This window comes from Oreochromis aureus, linkage group 3 (genome assembly GCF_013358895.1).
Source record: "Oreochromis aureus strain Israel breed Guangdong linkage group 3, ZZ_aureus, whole genome shotgun sequence".
Taxonomy (NCBI): Eukaryota; Metazoa; Chordata; class Actinopteri; order Cichliformes; family Cichlidae; genus Oreochromis; species Oreochromis aureus.
In genome coordinates this window covers 72,830,310-72,853,137 of record NC_052944.1, presented here as the reverse complement: position 1 = coordinate 72,853,137, position 22,828 = coordinate 72,830,310, and the positions used below count along the sequence as shown (strand labels likewise).

General features: G+C 42.6%; 1 long non-coding RNA gene across 1 annotated transcript; it reads right to left on the bottom strand.

The window, feature by feature from the left end:
* Positions 1 to 14,529: 14,529 nt before the first annotated feature.
* LOC120437542 lies at positions 14,530 to 22,101 on the bottom strand. Its single transcript, XR_005611215.1, has 4 exons — positions 22,002 to 22,101; positions 20,412 to 20,489; positions 17,833 to 17,919; positions 14,530 to 16,602 (listed from the first exon to the last, which is right to left on the bottom strand). It is a non-coding gene; the product is annotated as an uncharacterized LOC120437542 (long non-coding RNA).
* Between the last annotated feature and the right edge of the window lie 727 nt (positions 22,102 to 22,828).

The window sequence follows — 22,828 nt, the reverse complement described above, 5'->3', positions numbered from 1 at the left end:
ATTCATTCATAATAAAAACTCCATCACCAAACTCACACATACACACCATTCTATTCCCAAATAAAACATTAAAACTATACAAGTTCAGGAACACTTAGAAGCCCTCTAGTTATTTTTGACCAGATTACATCCTCAGTGTGCATATTAAAATTAATATGTGAGTTTTTTTTTCCCTGTCTGTCTCAAACTTATGCTGAAAAGCAAGATTCCAATGATGCATGAGTGTTTCTGTGTCAGTCACCTTTTTCACTCACTATGTGCTTCATTCCTCTCTGTATTTAAATATTAGCCCTTATACATCTCTACCTCTCTTCCACAGCATGCCTCTGTCTGACTCTTGGGTTTTACTGTGTGGTTTTTTTTTTTGTTTTTTTTTTAAATTTCCATCCATCCATTTGCCTCCGCTTATCCTTTTCAGGGTCGCTGGGGAGCCTATCCCAGCTGTCTTAGGGTGAGAGGCAGGGTACACCCTGGACAGGTCACGAGTCTGGCGCAGGGCTAACACACAGAGACAGAAAACCATTTGCACTCACATTCACTCACCTATTCACACCTATGTGCAATTTAGATTTTTCAATGAACCTATCCCAACCTTTTTTATTTGTTTTGTTTAATGATCATAATGAATGTGAACTTTGTTCTACTGAACAAACTCAGACATGAAAGATCAGGAAGTCTGAGTCTCACCTTCAGGTTTCCTGTGAACACATCGTCTCACCAGCAGAACCAGTAACACCAGTAGAACCACAACACAGACTGATCCAACCAATGAAAGCACAGAGAGAAGAGGAGGAGAGAGTGGTGGAGGAACAGCGATGGAGGTGGAATCAGGAGGAGAGGTGGATGTAGTTGGAGGTGTGGATGTAGGTGGAGGTGTGGTGGTGTGTTTGTCTAAAATAAAGCAAACACAGTCATTAAGTTGTCGTCACATTGTGAATGTTGAAAGCTGCAGAAACACAGACAGGTGAGTGTGTCACCTGTGACAGTGATCCAGCTGGATGGAGACTCTCCATGACCGCTGATGTCACACTTGTAGAGGCCTTCATCAGACCTGGAAACATGCTGGATGGTCATGTGACCTGTAGGCTGCTTCCTGATGAGGGAGCCATCTTTATAGAAAGCAGCTGGGAGGTTGGAGGGAGTGGTCTTTGTTTTACAGAGCAGAGTGACGTCATCTCCCTCCATCACAGGGAGGACAGGACTCTGCAGGATCACTGATCCACCTCAACACAGAGACAAACTACAGCATTTCATCCATTTACACACAGCTTCATCAACACTAACTCCACACACTCAGCTTACCAGTGACTGTCAGGTTAACCATGTTACTGATGGGACCCTCTCTGGACTCACACCAGTAAACTCCACTGTCATGAAGCATCAAAGAAGTATTACAGGAAGAACCAGCTGGTTTTCCCCATGTACTTCCACACTGAGTCCTCTGTTGTTTGCTTGTGTTTCTCCTCAGAGTCCATCCAGCAGAGCTGTCGTCCTCCTCACAGCTCAGAGACACAAAGTCTCCTTTAAAGAACTGAGAGCTGCTGGGACTCACAGTCAGACGAGCTGTGAGGGTTAAAATGGAAAACCGTTTAATGTGATACCGGGATGACCAGGAAGTAGTTTTATATTTGAGATCCACTGTGAAACATGAACCCCATCAGGTCATATCAGTGAGCATTTCTCAGGTTTAAACTGTGACAGAAGAAGGTTACTGACCTTGGTTTGTTGTGCAGCTCAGCAGTGAGATCAGAACTAAACTTGCCCAAGGTCGTTGTGTCCTTGGGCAAGACACTTCACCCGTTGCCTACTGGTGGTGGTCAGAGGGACCGGTGGCGCCAGTGTCCGGCAGCCTCGCCTCTGTCAGTGCGCACCAGGGTGGCTGTGGCTACTATGTAGCTTGCCATCACCAGTGTGTGAATGTGTGTGTGAATGGGTGGATGACTGGATATGTAAAGCGCTATATAAATACAGGCCATTTACCATTTTATTATAATACAACAAAAATAAACTTCCTGACCAGTCATCTGTGCAAAATGCTTGTAAACCTTTTGAAGTAAGCTATTCAATTTTTTAACAACTGTTTCATAGAGCAGTTTGTTGACAGTAGCATTTTTGAATGACTGAGCAAAGCAAAAAAGTTTGGATTTAGGCAGTGTTGTCTTTAACTTCACTGAACGCACGACCCAAAAAATGGTCTGATAGGTGAGCAGTTTGTGATTTTGTAAAAAGCTGAAATGTTATTATCGCATGTGTTGAAATGTGTGTGTGTGTGGTCCATGTACAATCTGGTCCAGTGGAAATGATTGTAGATTGAGGATTTCTATAAACGAGTGAACTCTTAACCCTAAATAAATGTGTCTGTTCCTCCAAACTCTGATTGGGGCTGCCACCCATGGTAGGTCAGAAAATTTCAGATAAAAATAGTTGTACATCTACACAAAACAAAATAAACAAATACTAATTTCAGACAAACATAAAATTTTGCTGTTTTTATTATCATTTGCACATTTCTAAAATATTATGGGCCATTTATACATGTTCTTTAATTAAATTACACACAGAATACAAAATATATAAGGAAAGATGTTGGCGTTAACTTTAGTTCATTATATTCCAGTAGGCAGTATTTTGGGCAACTTATCAGCTCAATGTTAATTAGAAAGACTTTAATTCTTGCTGGATCAGACTCATTTCTTGGGACTTTCCAACAGATGCTTGAGAAAATGATTTCAATTCTTTAAACTGTCCTTAAACAGTTAAACATTGCAGTTAAAATAATAATATGTTTTAATAATTGCAGTTTCCTGTCTTGGGCTGACAGATAACTGATCCTCCATATTTTTCATAATAATAATTTTTAATAGTTGTTTGATACTATATGTTTTTTTCCCCCTCTTTCTTGAGGGACTCTTAGCTTTTATTTAACATTGTCTCTGCTGTGAAATCTTTTTGGTATAAAGCAATTCTAGTGTTTTGTTTTTTTGTTTTTTTGTTTTTTTACCTGTACTCTGGTGTTTAGGTTTCTTCAGTGAGACTAGTAATGTAGGTTTCTCTCACCCAGCGTCACCATGTGAGAAGCTCTGAGACATTTCAAAGTTGCTGATGTTCATCAGGATGTTAGTTAAAATTCTGTTTTTGTCGTGTATGCCAGTAGATCATAAAACCAACAACAGCAGCAAAAAGAAACACAGCAGACACACTCAGACCAACTTTCAATCCAACAGATCCATCCTCCCTCTCTCCTCCATCCTCTGTGTCTGTTGGCCTGACAGATGTTCCTTGACCATGACTTGTGTTCTTCCTTATTTTATAATGTTTTTTTTGTTTTCTCTTACTTGAGGCATGGTGGGTATCATGGAGGAATTGACGTTCACCTCTTCTGTTATTTAAGCCTAACATTAGCTTACTTATCAAACCATTGTTCATCCTGTGAAATTTCTTGGAATATATGCAGCTGTTTTTGTTTCATGCTCGGATGCTTTTGTTTTAGTTTCTCCAGTCAGATTTTCTCCTGATTTTCTGGCTTCCTTTTCCAGCATCATCATGTAAGAATCTCTGGGACATTTCAAACAGTCTGTTCTCTAAAACCTAAAAGAGGAATTATGGATTTGATCAACTGGTCCCTGAATGCAATTGACACCCCTTTCTCAATGAAAAGTCTGAGCCTGAGTGCTGAAGATATGTACCTATTCGGAACCATGATAACAGGGTTCTTGCTGATCGGAGCTGGCTTGGCCCTGGCTTATCGAAGAATTAAGAAAGCGGAACCGGCTGTTCAAACCTCCACAAGGCTGCCCGCTGGGATTGAAACGATGGGACAAGGCGTGAATTTCTCAAAATGGGCTCACTGAGTGCAGCACGGATAAGATCTTGGAGAACCGCACGGCTGCCGTGAACACTCAGAACAAGACCTCTGAGTGCAAACTGATTATATCTGGAGGTGCTTGCTCGGAATAACACCTCTGAGCGCAAATTGGATGACATCTTGGGAAGCGCACTGTGGTTGTGAGTTCTCAGAATCTGCTCTTTGAGCAGATGGATTTGAATGGTTCAGCTAGGCCACCTGGGTTGGCTGGAAGACTGTTTACTTAGCTTGGCAGGGCGAAGGACACTGTCTCAGCTGAACTCTGGACATACACACACAGACATATATAGGGGAGACCGGGGATAGTAGTAACGTGGGTCAGTTGTAACACTTCCAATTTCTCCAATCAGGGCTAAGTTTCAAATGATGTGATTCATCCTGTGCATGCCCAATTCAATTCTGCTATCACATGTGAAAAATCAGCACATTTTGTCAAACACAGACAATTTAACACAAAAAAAAGTCATTTGTATGCCAAAAAGTAAGTTTTTCTACTTTATTTCAATTTCTAATAGCATTATCTGCTTTGCAGTTAAACTCATCAAACTTAAATTATGTTATCTGTATGTCTATGGGGATATATTCTGTGTAGGTCTTTAGTGCTAATGTTTTAGCCGTTGGCTGTAATGTTAGCTAGTTCATGGCTATAGGAGTCTGGGTCAAGGTTATTATCGTTAACGAAAACTAACGAAATAACGAAAACTAGAAGTGAAAAAACATTTTCGTTAACGGAAATAAAAATAAAAACAAAAAAAGGAAAACTAACTAAAACTGTAATGAGTGTTCACAAAACTAACTAAAATTAACTGAATTTATTGCAAAAATGCGTTTAGTTTTCGTTGATGTTTGCGTGTCATACAATAGTCAAGGGTGAAAATGAAGTTTAGTTTCCAGGTTATGTTCTTGCTGTGTCTCATTATGCCAGCAGGTGGCAGTACGTTAGTCGAGTCGTCTGTGTCGCTGCTCCGTCCACGCGCAGAATCATGTCAGGAAAAGTCGGGAGAAAGCGCCAGAGTCCAATTTGGGATTACTTTGAATATGACTGTGTTTTGGATAAAGCAAGTGTCTTGTAGTGGAACGAGACAAATTATGAGGGACATTTCTAAAAGGAAAAAAATCCCACAAACCTTAAAGTGCACTTGAAAAGCTTACACAAGAAGGCTAACCTAGCTTACCTGGAGAAGGTAAGGGAGCACGCCCAACCCTCATCCCCAGAAACAGAAGCTAACCCCAGGCAAGGCAGCGTGATGCATCCCGAGACAACAGGACTGGGATATCTACATAACTGTGTGAGTCAATTGCCTTAACACCCGGTGCTGCAAGAGTTAATAGTCTCATTGGGGCCAAGATATACATTTTATAGTTGCCTGGTATCAATGGTTGTTCATCTGCCTTTATTTATTTAAAGAACCCATAGGTGGCAACGTGAGTTGTCTGTCTCTGCGTGTTAGCCCTGCGACAGACAGGCGACCTGTCCAGGGTGCAGGGTATGGTAGCTGGAATAGCAACATACCCAAGGATAAGCAGAAGAGAATGACTGATATGATGAAACTGGGATTTTGTTACACTTTATTGCAAACACAACTAAAACTATAACTGAAACTAATCAAAACTAAACTGAAACTAAGGATTTTCCAAAAAATAAAAACTAAACTAAACTAGCAAACAATTGGTAAAAACTAATTAAAACTAATATAAAATTGAAAATCTGAAGTCAAAACGAAAAAAAAATAAAAACTAATGAAAATTGCAAAACTATTTAAACCCTGGTCTGGGTCAGTTGTAACAGCAACAGTCTGGGTTAGTTGTAACAATAATGCAGATGTTACAACTTACCACACTATTACTTTAACTTATATTACACAAGTTGGGGCAACGACATCAGCAGAGAGAGGTTCACTGGTCACCTTTGTATATGCGGTTAATGCCATTGGCAACACAATTCCTCCACTGTTTGTGTTCCCACACATACGTTATGCAGACCACTGTGTCAGAGATGGACCAGTAGGAAGTATTGGTAGTGGAAATAAATCAGGATGGGTGCAAGAAACAGATTTCCTCATCTTTCTGAAACACTTTGCAAACCACACTAAGGTAAGCCATGATAAAAAGTAATGGAATTGCGATGCTGGTGCACAACTACATTTTTTAGCTTCATTGTTATGTTCAAAATTGGTGCAAGAGTTGTAGGTTATAATGCCCACTGAGCCAATGAGGCCAAACTCAAGGAAGACCAACCAAAATTAATGAAATATTCAGTTGCAGAAAATTCCATAATTTGTCTTTTTTGGGGGGTTGGAATATGTTCAAAAGCTAGATTTATGCATTCTGTCACACACACACATAGCTACATAAATGGCTCTAAGTGCATTCATGTGGGGCTTCATGGTGTTGTTGCTCCCAATATTCTCTTAGACAACCTCTGAGGCCATCACAGGGCAGTTGTGGAGCTGTTTTGCAAAGAAGAATAGGCAAGGATTTCAGTCTGTAGATGTGCAAAGCTGGTAGAGACGTACCCTAAAAGACTGGCAGCTGTAATTGCAGCAAAAGGTGGTTCTACAAAGTATTGACTCAGGGGGCTGAATAATTACGCACACCCCACTTTTCAGTTATTTATTTGTAAAAAATGTTTGGAATCATGTATGATTTTCGTTCCACTTCTCACGTGTACACCACTTTGTATTGGTCTTTCACGTGGAATTCCAATAAAATTGATTCATGTTTGTGGCTGTAATGTGACAAAATGTGGAAAAGTTCAAGGGGGCCGAATACTTTTGCAAGCCACTGTATGTGTATGGCTCACTTTACCATAAATTGTTTCTTCAGTCAGTGAAATGGTGCTTCAGCTGCAGCAGCAGTTGGCTCTCAAGGTTCTTGCTGTGAAGCTGTGACCATTTGGCAGTGAACAGGAGTCCTGCATGACTAAAAAGTCTCTCACAGGCTGCAGATGCAGGAAGAGCTGTATTGACTTTGATCAACAGCTTCTTGATCTGAGGAAAGCCATGCAATAGATCCACACCTCCAGTGAATGGACATGAAAGGTACCTCTCCAGGTTCCCTGCTTCTGGCTTTCCTGACCCCATGGATCCATCATCTTCGTCGGTTAGGCTGCTGTTTGTGCTGGCCTCACCCAGCTCTGTGTCTAGGTGATGTCTGATGAAGTGGAGACCTGTGGAAAGATGTAAGGTTTTCAAAAGAATTAGGTCTGGTCATTATAGTGCTGTATACACTGCCAAGCTGCAGATGTTTGTTTGGAGCTAGCCTTCAAAAGCTGCCCATACACTGTGCGATTTTTGGCCCATTTTGAGCAGATTTTTCAGTCGCGCTGTGGTGGACCACTAGAGGGCTCTACTCACACCCAGGTTGAGGAAGTGTGTTCCTCTGTTTTGTGGGGCGATATGAGCAGTTGATGTGAGAGACGAATAAAGAAGGAGTGAGAACTGAGAGCTCTGTGTCGTTGATGCTTACCTCCACATTGGTGACCCCTGACTCGAGCATGCAACGGGCCGCAGATAACGCAGACTCCGCTATGGATGCATCAGCGGCCGCCGGTCCTCCGCCTCCTGTTGCAGCTACGTTCGCTGTGGCACTGAAACTGCCGGACTTTTGGCTCCATGACCCCCGTCATGGTTCGTACACGTGAGGCTCAGTTAGCCCCTTCGCGGCATCTCGGCTGACGACACGGTATCACCATGTGGTGGCCTCGCTCGACCCGCTGGCCACCCGTCGCGCGATGACGCTCCTCCGGGACCCACCCGCCCAAGGGAAATACGCCGCCCTTAAAGAGCTGCTTCTTCGGCGCTATGCCCTCTCCGATGCTGAACGAGCCGAAAAGCTCCTCAACCTGTCAGGCTTGGGTGGCGGTACCGCGCTCGAGCTCATGGAGAACATGCTATCGTTGCTCGGGCCGGATGATGGGGGATTCCTCTTCGCCCACCTCTTCCTCCGCCAGCTACCGGCCGCCGTGAGAGCTGTCCTCGCAAACTCCCCGCTCCTGCCTGCGAAAGATTATCGCTCCCTGGCTGAAGAAGCGGATCGCATTCTCCTGGCTAGCCGCACTTTCAACGTTCACGCCCTGGCTACGGACTCACCGGCGGCGCCTTCCACGCCTCCACCGGAGCATCCGCCCCCTTGCTGACGGCAGGGATTGCTACACGCCGGCACCGCGGAAAGAACATCTGTTTCTACCATCAGCGTTTTGGCGACAGAGCGCGTCGCTGCCTGCCGCCTTGCGCTTTCACGGCCCAGGGAAACGGACCCGCCAGCGCGCCGTAGCAGCCGCGACCGCTGGCAATAAAGAAAGGCTGCTCTTCATAGAGGACTCGCGCTCCGGGAGACATTTTCTCGTGGACTCCGGCTCCCAGAAGAGCCTCCTTCCCCCTACCACTGCCGACGGACTAGCAGCGAACTGTGGGCCGCAGCTCCTGGCAGCTAATGGCTCTCCCATCAAAACATTTGGGGAAAGGTTGGTGACTGTTTGTTTTCATGGCCGGGATTTCCAGTGGAACTTTGTTGTTGCCGCTAGCTCTGTACTTATTTTAGGTGCTGATTTTCTGTGCGCTCATGGACTGCTTGTCGATGTTGCTAACAGATGTTTAATTGATGCTCTCTCGTTTTCTTCGCTACCCTGTTTTACTCGGGCCGCCGAACCCCTCATTCGGGCTAATGTTGTGACCTCCGGGGATGCTTTTCAGCGTTTGCTTTCGGAGTTTCCATCGCTGTCTCTCCCTGATTTCTCTGGCACGGTAACGAAGGATGGGGTTGAGCATTATATTCCCACGGTTGGGCCCCCGGTGTTCGCGCGCGCACACGCCGCCTCGGCCCCGCGAAACTGTCCGTCGCTCGGGAAGAGTACGTCGATTTTTTCTAAAATTGACTTGGTACGGGGGTATCACCAAGCCAAGTTCCCGTGCGCACCGAAGACGTTCCTAAGACCGCTGTCATTACCCCCTTCGGCTTGTTCGAGTTTTTGCGCATGCCGTTTGGCCTGAAAGGTGCCGCCCAGACCTTTCAGCGGCTGATGGACTCAGTTTTGCGTGGGCTGCCGTTTGTTTTTGTTTATCTGGACGATATATTGGTGGCCAGCTGCTCAGCGAGCCAGCACGAGTCCCATCTGCGCCAGGTTTTCCAGCGTTTGGCAGCGCACGGCCTGATCATCAACCCTTCCAAGTGCCAGTTTGGGTTGCCTGTTCTGGATTTCCTCGGGCACCGCATTTCCGCTGAAGGTGTGGTTCCGTTGCCCGACAGAGTCCAGGCCGTTTCAGCTTTTCCGCGCCCCACGTCGGTTAAAGCGTTGCAGGAGTTCTTGGGGATGGTAAATTTTTACAACCGCTTTCTCCCCAGAGCTGCCCACCTGCTACAGCCACTCTATGCTGCCTTAAAAGGTAAAACAGCCAAAGATCCGGTTGACTGGCTGCCGGAGCGCGTCCAGGCGTTTTCCGCAGCCAAGTCTGCGCTGGCTGACGCCGCCCTGCTGGCACACCCGCTTCCGTCGGCGGAGATCACGTTGACCACCGACGCGTCCGACGTGGCAGTGGGTGGGGTGTTGGAACAGCGGGTTTCAGGTCTCTGGCAACCGCTCGCCTTTTTCAGTCGTACGCTCCGGGATGCCGAACGCAAGTACAGTGTTTTTGACAGGGAGTTGCTGGCCCTGCACCTCGCGACACGACATTTCCGTTTTTCCTCGAGGGTCGCAACTTTACTGCGCGACGTTGACCACAAACCTTTGACGCTTATGCGCGTCCAAGGTCTCTGACCCATGGAGCGCCGCCAGCAGCGCCAGTTGGCGGCCATTTCAGAGTTTACCACAGACATTCAGCACGTGGCTGGTAAATCCAATCACGTCGCTGACTGTCTGTCACGTGTGTTGGTTTCTCCGGTGTATGTCGGCATCGACTACGCTGCCATGGCCGGCGAGCAACGTACTGACCCAGACATCCTGGCCCTTCAGTCAACGCAAAACGGGCCTCGTGCTGGAGGACACCCGGTGTGGGGCGGCGGTCCGCACCTTCTTTGCGACGTTTCCACCGCCGCCCCGCCCGGTGGTTCCCCTTTGTGGCGCGTCGTCGTGTTTTGACTCGGTGCATGCCCTCTCTCATCCCGGCGTCCGGGCCTCGGTCAAGCTGGTCAGCGCCAGGTTCGTTTGGCCGGGCCTTCGCAAGACGGTGAAAGAATGGGCGGCGGTTTGTATCCCATGCCAACGCTCGAAAATCCACCGGCACACGCAGGCACCCCTCGAACCTTTCCGTATCCCTGGTAGGCGTTTCGATCACGTTCATGTGGACCTGGTTGGTCCCTTGCCGCGGTCACAGGGTTTCACGCACCTTTTGACTCTGGTGGACCGCACGACCAGGTGGCCGGAGGCAGTACCCCTGGCATCCACGACAGCGGCGATGGTGGCCAGAGCATTTTTGTCGACGTGGGTTTCACGTTTCGGTCCCCCTGCTGACATTACCTCGGACAGGGGCCCCCAGTTTGTTTCTGAGCTTTGGTCTGCCATGGCTGACGGCCTGGGGGTCAAGGTCCACCGCACCACAGCATACCACCCACAAGCTAATGGGATGTGCGAACGGTTTCACCGGTCTCTTAAGGCTGCGCTCCGGGCTTCCTTAACAGGTGGCGACTGGGTTGACCGTCTTCCGTGGGTTTTGCTGGGATTGCGTAGCGCGGTTAAAGAAGACCTTGAGGTTTCCCCGGCTGAACTGGTCCTCGGCCAGCCCCTCCGGGTCCCCGGGGAATTCTTGCCTGAGAGCCCTCCCCCATGTTTTGATACCTCTTTGTTGCCTTTTCGCCCCCCACGAGACTCATTTCCTGTTCCTGGTCCTGTGCACCACTGCCTGCCTGACACTTTTGTTCCGAGTTCATTGGACTCTGCTCATTTCGTTTTCGTCAGGCACGATGCCCATAGGACTCCGCTGCGTATGACGGGCCATACAGGGTTCTTAAACCAGGCAACAAACATTTCATTTTGGACTTTGGCGGTCGGCAGGAGGTTGTCTCTGTTGACAGACTTAAGCCTGCACATGTTATGCATGAGGATCAGGTGGTCCCGGCCCAGGCCCCTTGCCGCGGCCGCCCACCTGCCACCGGGCTGATGGATTCTGTTTTTTCCCCCAGGAGCGACCCACAATCAACGGAGTCCAAGTCGTCTGCAGCTTTTTCTGACCGCCAGTGCCAGCCTCGCTTCCGGGCTGGGTTGCCCTCTGTCAGTTCCCCACCCCCCCCGGTTCAGCCGTTCCGGCCGTTTGCTTAAGCCCCGGGTCCTGGACTAGTTCTGCTGGGTGTTCGGGGGGGGGCATGTGTGGTGGACCACTAGAGGGCTCAACTCACACCCAGGTTGAGGAAGTGTGTTCCTCTGTTTTGTGGCGCGATATGAGCAGTTGATGTGAGAGACGAATAAAGAAGGAGTGAGAACTGAGAGCTCTGTGTCGTTGATGCTTACCTCCACAGCGCAACCGTTTTGGGGATCGGCCGTGTTTTGCCTTAATCGTGTGTGCATCGTGTAGTATACATGGGGTAACAAAAAGCAGTTAACACCTCACGACCAGCTCCCAATCATCAATCGTATGGTCGCATGATAATCAAACCAGTTTGAAATCCTGTCGCCTCTCACACAACACAGCACAAACACAGAAATGAAAGAAAAGGTGGAGCGGCACGGCAGTGCAGCGTGTGATCTGGACACAAGAGATGGAGGCACAACTTGTAGGATGACGCAAACTCATCCGAGTACGCAAGCGTAGAGCTGCCACCGGGGCAAAAGAAAAATAGAGCTATATCACGTTATAACGTAAACAGTTTATTGTTCTAACAGTATACCGTTCACGTTTGAACAATATAATATTTATATTGTACGAACGTGATAATTATATATATTGCAATAACGTGATATTATATTGTTCAAACATGAAAGGTATATTGTACAAACATTAAAAGTATATTGTTAGGACAATAAACCTTTCACGTTATAACGTGACATAGCTCTATTTTTCTTTTGCCCCGGTGGCAGCTCTACGCTTCCGTATCCGAGGCTTTTCAATGTGGCCTCACAAAATTATCACGACTACAACAACCATGAAGAGTTGGATGGACATTGCTGCTCAATCACAGCTGCCTGCTCAATGTTTTTCATTAGTAATTTAGCAGAGTTGATGGTGTGTGTGTCTGTGTGAGTGAAAGACAGAGAGGGAGAGCGAGGGACAGATTTTGTATGATAAGCTTCATGTTATGGACGCACAGTTTGAGCACTCAGGTCGCATCAGAGCATCAGGCCGTATAGTGTGAGACCCTGCATCGTGACCTATGAACTTCTAACCTCTGCGATTTAATTGTACAGTTTGAGCAGGAGCTGAATAACGTGGCTGAAAAAACTCGCACAGTGTTTGCCCAGCTTAATGCAGACTGTTTAAACTAAACAAGCTGCTGTTTCACATAATAAACCCTGTCAGCCGCAGTATTGCCTTCTGTTTAACAGTTAAAGCAGTAGAGACGAGCTGTTTGCATGTGCGTGGAACTCTAGCATCATTAACGAGGCTAGCTGTTAGCTTATAGCTCACGCTAGCTAACCAGCGAGCAGTTAAAAAGACAGCCGAAGCTGCACAAAACACCCACAAACATATCTCACTACAACGTAGCGCCGGAAATATGACTCGCAGCTCGAGCTCGACACAGCTGCTGTAACATAAGTCTGACATCCAGCTAACCACAGCTAAAAAGATATTTAGAGAAAACTTACCGTTTCCTCAGTTATTTCACGCTGAAAAGTTGGTTTGTTTTGGCTCTGACGAAGACACCGACACTGCAGACATAGCTGTTCTTTTGTGCTGCTTTTAAGCGAAACATTCTTTGTATGTGAGGCCAAAGGTGTTCATCTTCTTCAGCTCTAGCGTAGACTCTGCCATCATATTTCTTCTTTCCGTGTGTTGCTACTTTGAAACGCTTGGGCCGCTCTGCCCGCCACGGCTTCAAACTGGTCATGTGACTGTATGGCCACATCTCATGGTAAAAAAGTTACCGGAAACTCCACTGACGGCATGTTATCTAATGTGTTAAACTAATTTTTTTTTTAAAGTAACGAGTCGAATTTTGCAAATGTAGCGGAGTAAAAGTACCGTTTCTTCTTCATAAATGTACTCAAGTAAAAGTAAAAAGTATCGTGCAAAAAAGGTACTTAAAAAGTACATTTTTTTCAAAAACTTACTCAAGTAAATGTAACGGAGTAAATGTAGCTCGTTACTACCCACCTCTGGCTGTGGAAATAAAATAGGAATACATTTTATTTAAGGATGCAGAAGCCGGAGGGTGCTGAGGGTGCTGCAACACCACCTGGTGGATTTTAGAAATACTGCATGACGAGTGAGCCGTATTAAAATAAATAAATAAATAAATAACTACTCAAGACTTTACAAAAGGTAAGCGCTTTATGATTCCGTAAAAACAGCAGAGTGCAGGACATAGGAGACCACAGTACATGTCATGGTAAAAAGAGTAACTCATAATTTATGTTTGTTTAATATGATTACTTTTTCATAATAAAGTTAAAAGTTATTTTAATAGTTATAAACCTTCTAAAACACTGATTTTAGTCTAACACTGTAATATAAAGCGTAAATCCTCCATATTTTTTAGACATAAAAACTTGATTTGTATTTGTCATTTCTTTGTGAAACATTAAACCAGGCTGATTCTCTTTTTCAGAGACAAACACTCTTTCTTTGGTTTCTAAATCTCTCCTCCAGACACAAAAACAAAAGCAGAAAAACAGCAAAGCTGATCAGTAAAGCAAACATTCCTCTGTTATCTCACTGTGACAATCTAGTTTGCTTGGAGTCTTTTAGCATTTCTAGTGAGAATCTGAGTTTCATAAACCTGACTTAGATTAAATTCAAGGTTTAAATGAAGTCTCTGATTATGATAAAAGATCTGTCTTTGAGCTACTTGCTTGACATCCTTGTAAGTGTTGAAGAAAGAGGAAGTCATGTTAGAGGGAAGTTTAGCTAACTAACTATAAATGTGCCATAATAAAATAGAGGCATGATGGAGGAGGCATCATATAACTGTAACTTAAAACACACTGAATCCATTTGATATGATGTGTTTTGGATTACCTAAAAGGCTGAAAGACGTCATTTAAACTCTTATTGTTGCTCTGAAGGATTCCTGAAACCCCCTGAAAACAATATGCACTTAAAACAACAAACCCTCCACCTGTGTGATATCATAGCAACATCTTAGCAACCACATTCCTGTATTCTCCAGCTTTGCATACACATATTTGACAAGCATTACATTTACAAACCAATAGGAATTGAACGTGTTTGAGTAAAACAGATAGATATGTAGAGGCAATCTCGCAACACACTCTGTGTAGTGGGAAGTTATCTGTCTGTGAATTGAGATAAACTTGGTCCAATGAATAAAAGTCAAAGCTCACAAACCTGTTGTAAAATGTCATGTACAACGTGTTTAGATAGAAGTCAAGCAAGCAGAGGCTTTCTGTAACCCCTTACACATAATACAAAAAAAAATCCTCACGAGTGAATGTTCAAAATATATATTAATTTCAAGTAAAAAAACAAAAAAAAACAAAGCATTCATCATAAATCCAACAGGTATGATCCCATATTCATACAACATGAATACAAAAAGAACCCACTTACCATTGATTTCCTCATCACATCATCAAATTATAAGTTATGAATCGTGAAGGCTAAAAAAACTTAATATGAGTTGTGCAAAAGAGTTACAACTACATTAATACATTTTAGACCACTTACTCCAACCGTCACAACCTGCAGACAAAATCTTTGTCACAGTTTCAATGTTTGAATAAACTGAACCATCTGTGAGGAACAGAAACAAGTCCAGGTTAAAACAATGCATTCTGGGAAACTTTGAAGGCTCATGTGGGAAATGTGGCTGCTCAAAATAAGTTTCAGCATAAAGCTAAAAAAAAAAAAAACAGCAGATGAGTCACTGATTACTGTGACTGTTTGTTCTGAAAAGGTCTCAAGGAATCTATGAAGTCACTGAGTGAAGTGAGTCTCAGAAAGAATTTTTCCTTAATAAGATTGTTAAATTGAAACTTTTTATTTGATATTCTGATTATTCATCAAATTTTCAGCAGCTTTGTGTTAGTGGAAAACAAGTGTGTGTGTGTGTGTGTGTGAGAGAGAGTATCTTGTATCAAACTGGTTCAGATTTGTTGGTATGCTCAGCAAAAATGAAATAAAACCTTCTTTCTTTTTCCATTTTTAGTCGGTATTCATTAAACATCTGACAGTGAAGTGATTTCCTGTTAGTAGAGCTAACATAGCTGCGTAGATGTTAACAATATGGTTAGCTCAGCTGCCTAAAAGCGATGAAACCACATAGTTCAACAAAATCTTAAAAACAGAACGCTTGTTGCAGTCAGCCATTGAACCGCCAATCTTCCAATTACATGGCGACCTACACCACCTGCTAAGCTGTAGCAAACCCAAAGGAATACTTGCTTTTTGCTAATTTAACTAGCAAGTGATTTTGCAGAGTCTGTTTTAAATAAAGCATGTGAAGATTACACTATGGAATAAGTCGGTTCCTAAAGTTTTTTAATTAAACAGCTACACAGATAAGCAGCACAAAACTGTGTGTTGTAAAAGGAACATGAAGTGACACAGAGAGAGCAAACACCAATTGAGAACACCACCAAACTGTTCAAGGCCATTTAAGTCAAATTACTTGACTTGTATGCTGAAGTACGTTTAAACACTAGATGGCAGCAAATACAACTTTATGAAACATGACTTTTCAAGTGTCAGCTCTGAGTTGGCTCAGCAGAGGTGATCCAGAAGGAAGTTCCATCTGAGTTACATGTTCACTGGCTTTTAGTTTAAGTACTTAAAGTGTTTGGAGATAAAGTACTAAGTGCAATACACTAAATCCATCCAAGAATGAGGGAGAAAATAAATGTGTTTATCAAAACAAAGTACCTTGTAGTCCAAGTTAACTCGAAGGTTAAGTAGAAGGTTGAAATGTACTTGTTTTTTTCAGTAGAAAAAAGACCCAAATTTGAGTTTTGTAGTAAATATTCATTGTAAAAAATTGCATTTAAGAATCTGTTGCCAAATAATGTTTAGGTTATTGTTATTGTTGTTATTATTATCATTTTTCTTAATATTGAACACTCAGCTGTTTCAGTGTGAATTAGAACATCAAGGTAAGAACTCTTTAATTTAATTTTATATTTAATGTTTTTTTTTCCCTCCTCTTCTTCTTCTCTGCAGTGAAAAATTTCTGCATTGGTTAGCCACAACCAACCAAACCGGAACAAGTCAAATTTTCCATCTTACATCTTGGTGAAACCCACAGAACCACGTGAGAAACACAAGAGAACAAAGGGTTCTTAATCCTGCAGAGAAACACATGTTTGCTGTGGGAACAAACACAAGGTATTTCTCATATTAGTCTCGTATTAGTCTCATATTTTTAATATAGATAACAGTGAAGATGCTATGTCTATAAAACACATTCATATTAGCACTGATGATTTTGGGCCAGTTAAAAGTATCATTTCTGAATTTTTTGAATAATAAAAGAGTGAAAAAATGCAACATAAAAAAATCTTTGTGAGCATGTGGATGTTCTCTGGTCTAAGGTGCTAGTGGTGACCCAGTTAGAGACCAGCAGCTGGATGTCAGTGGTTGGACTGGTGGACTACTTCAGTGAAGAGTAGACGACATCTGGCTCTGGTTTAAAGTCTGAACACAAACACACACAGTTCAAGCAACAGGAAACATGATTACAAGCTCTGTAGGTTAGACTAAATTTAAAAAAAAACTTCAACCTGAAATCCACAATTCTCTCATTAACTAAACTGCTTTAAATTACATTGAAAATGTTAAATATTTGCTTTTTGTTCACCCAATTATTGCTGCTTATTTGGTGATTTTGTTGCAAGATTTGGCCTCATTCAAGAATATCCTGTCATAAACTGGTGACCTGTAGAAAGTTGTATCCCACCTCTCACCTTTACAGCTGGGATAAGCTCCACCTTGCAAATGACCAGGAGAAGCAACAAGAAACTGGGTGGATTGACACACCCAGCAAAACATTTATGGAAAATATGGAGCTAACTAGTAGGAAGTGTTTTGCTCTTCTGTGCCAGAAGAAAAAACACTTCCTCTATTGTGTTCATTGGGTGGGCGAGCAGCGAGATTTCTGAGAACAAAGGTGAGCAGTGGTGCACAGTGGTGAAGCAAGGCATAAGTGTGTTAAATTTGACCTAGTTAAGTGCACATAGAGAAAAAAAAGGACCCGACACTGAACCTTGTGGTGCACCACAGCAACAGCAAGCTGTAGATGAGATGTTAACTATGTTGATCAAAAAGCTTATTTCTTAAATATGTGAATGAAACCAGCAGCTGATAAAAATGTTCAGATCTACTGGGTCAAATACTACAGTTATGTGTAAAAGTAAGCAGCGATGCTTCAGTACAGTAACAGCAGTAGATTTATTTCAGTCTGTTTATGTGTCCTAAACTCTCTTTTTCCACTGTGTGGCAAATGTTACTGAGCCTCACATAAGTAATGTTCATGGTGTACTGCAGCAAAGTTTACTAAAATATCAGGATTGAGACAATGCTATTATTGGGTTTTTGTTTGGTTAAAATTTGTAACAAGTCTGATTCAGCAACTTGTTTAAAATGATTACATTTAAAATGCCATGCTTGAAGGGGGAAATGGATGCTTCCACTTAGCAAATCTATTGTGCTATGCTGTAATTTCCACATTTCAATCTAATTTCCTCTGCTTATTTCCAGCTTTTGACCCACTTGAATGAAATCCTGATTTCATTTCTGTTTAAGGGCAAAAAATTGTTCACGAATTATACCAATAAATTTGAAATTCAAGCTTTAGTCAAGATCTTGTTAGATGATCTTTGCATGGAGACCAGAAAAACATGTGTCGAATATAAAGAGCAGCTGTACCTCTTTTCATCTTTGGTGTGATGATTATGTGTTCATAACAAACATCTTCAATTCTTGTTGCTGAGTGGATTACAGCTGGACCAATTTCTGTAGATAAAAAAGCAAACACAAATTACAGAAAATGCAGCAGCAACAGCGCTGTTATACGATTACACTTTACACTTAAATGTTCATTATGCAGACATTAACTTATCACTTTTGTGACTAGCAGCAGTTTTTTCCACTCCTTTAAGCCTCTGCTGAGAAACATGAAATGATTACATAGAACTGGTAGGTGTTTGTGTGAAGAAGAACAGCCACAAAGATGCCACCTTCTTTAAGTGCCGTCTGACACACTTCACCGCAGAGCACCAAGCAAACATGTTCTCACAACATTAACACTGCCATTGGCCAAACCAGAACTCTCTGCGGTAAAAGTCTCTTCAGCTTCAGACTACAAGAACAGACTAAATATAACAGGAAGTAGCTGCTGTGGTTTGACACAGACCTTTAAGTAGACAAAAGGACCCATTGACTTACAGTTGTCTCTTCATACACTCCATGTTAGCAACATATTCACCCAGTCAACAACCTGTATGTGGGTCAAAACCAGACAGCAGACACATCTGGGCTGCTGTCTGCCTGTCTTGGCTGACTTGTGGCCCCTGTTCCCCAGAACCACGTTCCAGCTTTGCTTCAGGAGACGGACACAATCTCTTGTTTTAAGATTAGTTCAACCGATCTTGACAAATGGCCGCCCCTCCCTGAGCCTGATTCTGCTGGAGGGTTCTTCCTGTTACCTAGGGCTTGCTCATAGGGCTTCATATGGTTTGGGGGGGGTTTCTTTCTAATATTTCTTATATTATATTTCTTGAACATCCTATATTTCATACAACATAAAGCTCCCAGAGGCAATTATGTTTGTTACATTGGTGCTATATGAATAAAAGTGAACTGAATTGAATCTGGGCATCTCTTCAGTGATGGTAAACTTTCAGATAGATGGTATCATGCTACAGTGGGCAGCAGCTTCTTGGACAAGGGACTGAAATAGCTTAAAATAGTGTTATATGGTTGCAGACAAATGGACAAGTGAACATCAGGGAGACAATGGCAGTCTGGACAGTCTGAATTATAGATTCAACACAGAAATAGTGTGTTGAAAACCAAGCAAAGGGTGGTGGATCTAGATGTGGTGGATTTAAGGGTAATTATGATGATGCTTGTATCTTAAATGTTGTTAGGTCTAAATATTTCTGAATTTCTTAGAAGCTAGAGTTTTGATTTTTTTTTTTCCATCAAAACAATTCGTTTATTTAGAGCTCAGTGACAAAAAGACAGTTACAAGTTGCTGTGCCAAAAGATGTGGCCATCTTGATCAGGATAGATCTGAGACCAGAAAGATTCATGGTCCGTTTTCCTCTGTTCACGTTAGCATAAAATCTTCAATCAGTCCCTGTCCTTCAGTGGCTCTGCAAAATACCTTTATTATAATTGCTTCATCTTTTCTTCTGTTTTTGTTTTGTTTATCATGCAGAAGAATATTGATAAACTGAGGTCTGAGTTTCTAAACAGGAGTTAAAGATGCTCATTCCTGTATCAACTTCTGTAAAAAAAAAAAAAAAAAAAAAAAAAACTTCACTCAGTAAATCTGTCCTGGATCTCCTGCAGGTTATTTAAATGTGGCTTCTAGGCTGCTTACTGGGTCAGACAGACAGCAGACATGAGACAGAGAAGAGCAGCTGTAACGCTCATCTTTGATGTGGTTTTCTTGTCTTGGATGATGATTTGTCCATAACTGGCACTTTCTGTTGTGATTAAGTTCACTTGATGTGTTTAACTATTATATGTTTCTAACACTCTTTAAATGAGTTTACAAATGCTTAAAATGTTTGTTCGTTTGTTTTTTATTATAAGCAGGAAATGGTACAACAGCATAGGTGTTAACATCTGTTAACCACAGACAGCAAACACAGAGACCAGCACACAAAGAACATTGCTCAGTAAGCACAGAGTGAGTTAACAGGCTTAACAAACCAAACTTAATCAAGATGCATGAGGCTTTATATTAAACAAATCACATTTTTAAGATGTATGGTTAATATATCTACATTTAACCTGTTTAAACTATGGTAGACCAAACTACACTTGCCTGCTCACAAGATGTCACCCTAGCTTGTGGCGCTGCTATCATATGTTTTGATTTGACAGAGTTGGAAAGGGAATTTTTTTATTTTATTTTATTTTTATTTTAAGCTTAACTGAACTTTTCGATTGCCAAGCGACTGTGTAAACTACAAAACTAAAGAGCTACTGGATTTTAATTAATACTTATGCATGCAATATTAGGGATGTAGCCTCTTTGGCTGACATGTGGCTCAGGACAGAGGTGCCCGAACTGCTAGCTGTGTAATAGGTTTCACCTCAGCTAATTGGAGTCCGTGAGCTTGAACTTGGACTGTTTTTGTTATGTTGGAGCAGTTAGAAATTCACTCACAATCAGCATATTATAGTATATTGACAAATCTCCTCGGAATTTAAAAATGTCAGGCATGTTTTTAATTTCTAAATCATATTTGTACATACACAACCAATATTACCTCTTTTTGGCTGTTGTTGATGGTTTGATATTGTTGTATCTCTGTGCATGTTGTCATCTTCTGCAGGGTCATAGTGATCTTATGAAGTGTTTCAAATTTAACAGTGAAATATGTTATTGTAAAGAGTCAAAATGGAACCTTAACATAACAAAACTGAAAAAGAACCATAGGGGAGACCGGGGATAGTTGTAACGTGGGTCAGTTGTAACACTTCCAATTTCTCCAATCAGGGCTACGTTTCAAATGATGTGATTCATCCTGTGCATGCCCAATTCAGTTTTGCTATCACATGTGAAAAATCAGCACATTTTGTCAAACACAGACAATTTAACACGAAAAAAAGTCATTTGTATGCCAAAAAGTAAGTTTTTCTACTTCATTTCAATTTCTAATAGCATTATCTGCTTTGCAGTTAAACTCATCAAACTTAAATTATATTATTTGTATGTCTATGGGGATATATTCTGTGTAGGTCTTTAGTGCTAATGTTTTAGCCGGTGGCTGTAATCTTAGCTAGTTCATGGCTATAGGAGTCTGGGTCAGTTGTAACAGCAACAGTCTGGGTTAGTTGTAACAATAATGCAGATGTTACAACTTACCACACTATTACTTTAACTTATATTAAACAAGTTGGGGCAACGACATCAGCAGAGAGAGGTTCACTGGTCACCTTTGTATATGCGGTTAATGCCACTGGCAACACAACCACTGTTTGTGTTCCCACACATACATTATGCAGAGCACTGTGTCAGAGATGGACCAGTAGGAAGTATTGGTAGTGGAAATAAATCAGGATGGGTGCAAGAAACAGATTTCCTCATCTTTCTGAAGCACTTTGCAAACCACACCAAGGTAAGCCATGATAGAAAGTAATGGAATTGCGATGCTGGTGAACAACTACATTTTTTCAGCTTCATTGTTATGTTCAAAAGTTGTTGCAAGAGTTGTAGGTTATAATGCCCACTGAGCCAATGAGGCCAAACTCAAGGAAGACCAACCAAAATTAATGAAATATTCAGTTGTTGAAAATTCCATAACTTGTCTTTTTTGGGGGGTTGGAATATGTTCAAAAGCTAGATTTCTGCATTCTGTCACACACACACAGCTACATAAATGGCTCTAAGTGCATTCATGTGTTGAATAAACAAAGATTACATGTTAATGTTTTGTTAGTACCCTTATTTCATTGTGTTACATTTCACCCCAGGACATGTTACAACTAACCCAGACTATGGGGTTAATTGTAACATTTCACTCTTTGTGTTTGAGACCATACCATGCAATGGGTAATTGTGCTGCAGAGAAAATAGCTGCACTATTTAATAGCAGAGACATGTAAATACTTTGCATTACATTTTGAATCCACTACCTTAAAAGAGCTCCAAGCTACAGACAGACATGTCAAAATGTTACAACTATCCCCGGTCTCCCCTACCTATACATTTTTAATGTGTAAAAATGAGAGTTAGTTGTGTGAGAATATATATATATATATATATATATATATATATGTAGATAATGTATATAAATGAATATGAACATATATTTTACATAACTCACACATCTATATTGCAGTTATACAAGTCTCACCTTCTGGTTTCCTGTGAAAACATCGTCTCACCAGCAGAACCAGTAACACCAGTAGAACCACAACACAGACTGATCCAACACATGACAACACAGAGAGAACAAGAGGAGGTGTGGATGTAGGTGGAGGTGTGGTGGTGTGTTCCCCTAAAATAAAGCAAACACAGTCATTAAGTTGTCGTCACATTGTGAATGTTGAAAGCTGCAGAAACACAGACAGGTGAGTGTGTCACCTGTGACAGTGATCCAGCTGGATGGAGACTCTCCATGACCGCTGATGTCACACTTGTAGAGGCCTTCATCAGACCTGGAAACATGCTGGATGGTCATGTGACCTGTAGGCTGCTTCCTGATGAGGGAGCCATCTTTATAGAAAGCAGCTGGGAGGTTGGAGGGAGTGGTCTTTGTTTTACAGAGCAGAGTGACGTCATCTCCCTCCATCACAGGGAGGACAGGACTCTGCAGGATCACTGATCCACCTCAACACAGAGACAAACTACAGCATTTCATCCATTTACACACAGCTTCATCAACACTAACTCCACACACTCAGCTTACCAGTGACTGTCAGGTTAACCATGTTACTGATGGGACCCTCTCTGGACTCACACCAGTAAACTCCACTGTCATGAAGCATCAAAGAAGTATTACAGGAAGAACCAGCTGGTTTTCCCCATGTACTTCCACACTGAGTCCTCTGTCCTTTGCTTGTGTTTCTCCTCAGAGTCCATCCAGCAGAGCTGTCGTCCTCCTCACAGCTCAGAGACACAAAGTCTCCTTTAAAGAACTGAGAGCTGCTGGGACTCACAGTCAGACGAGCTGTGAGGGTT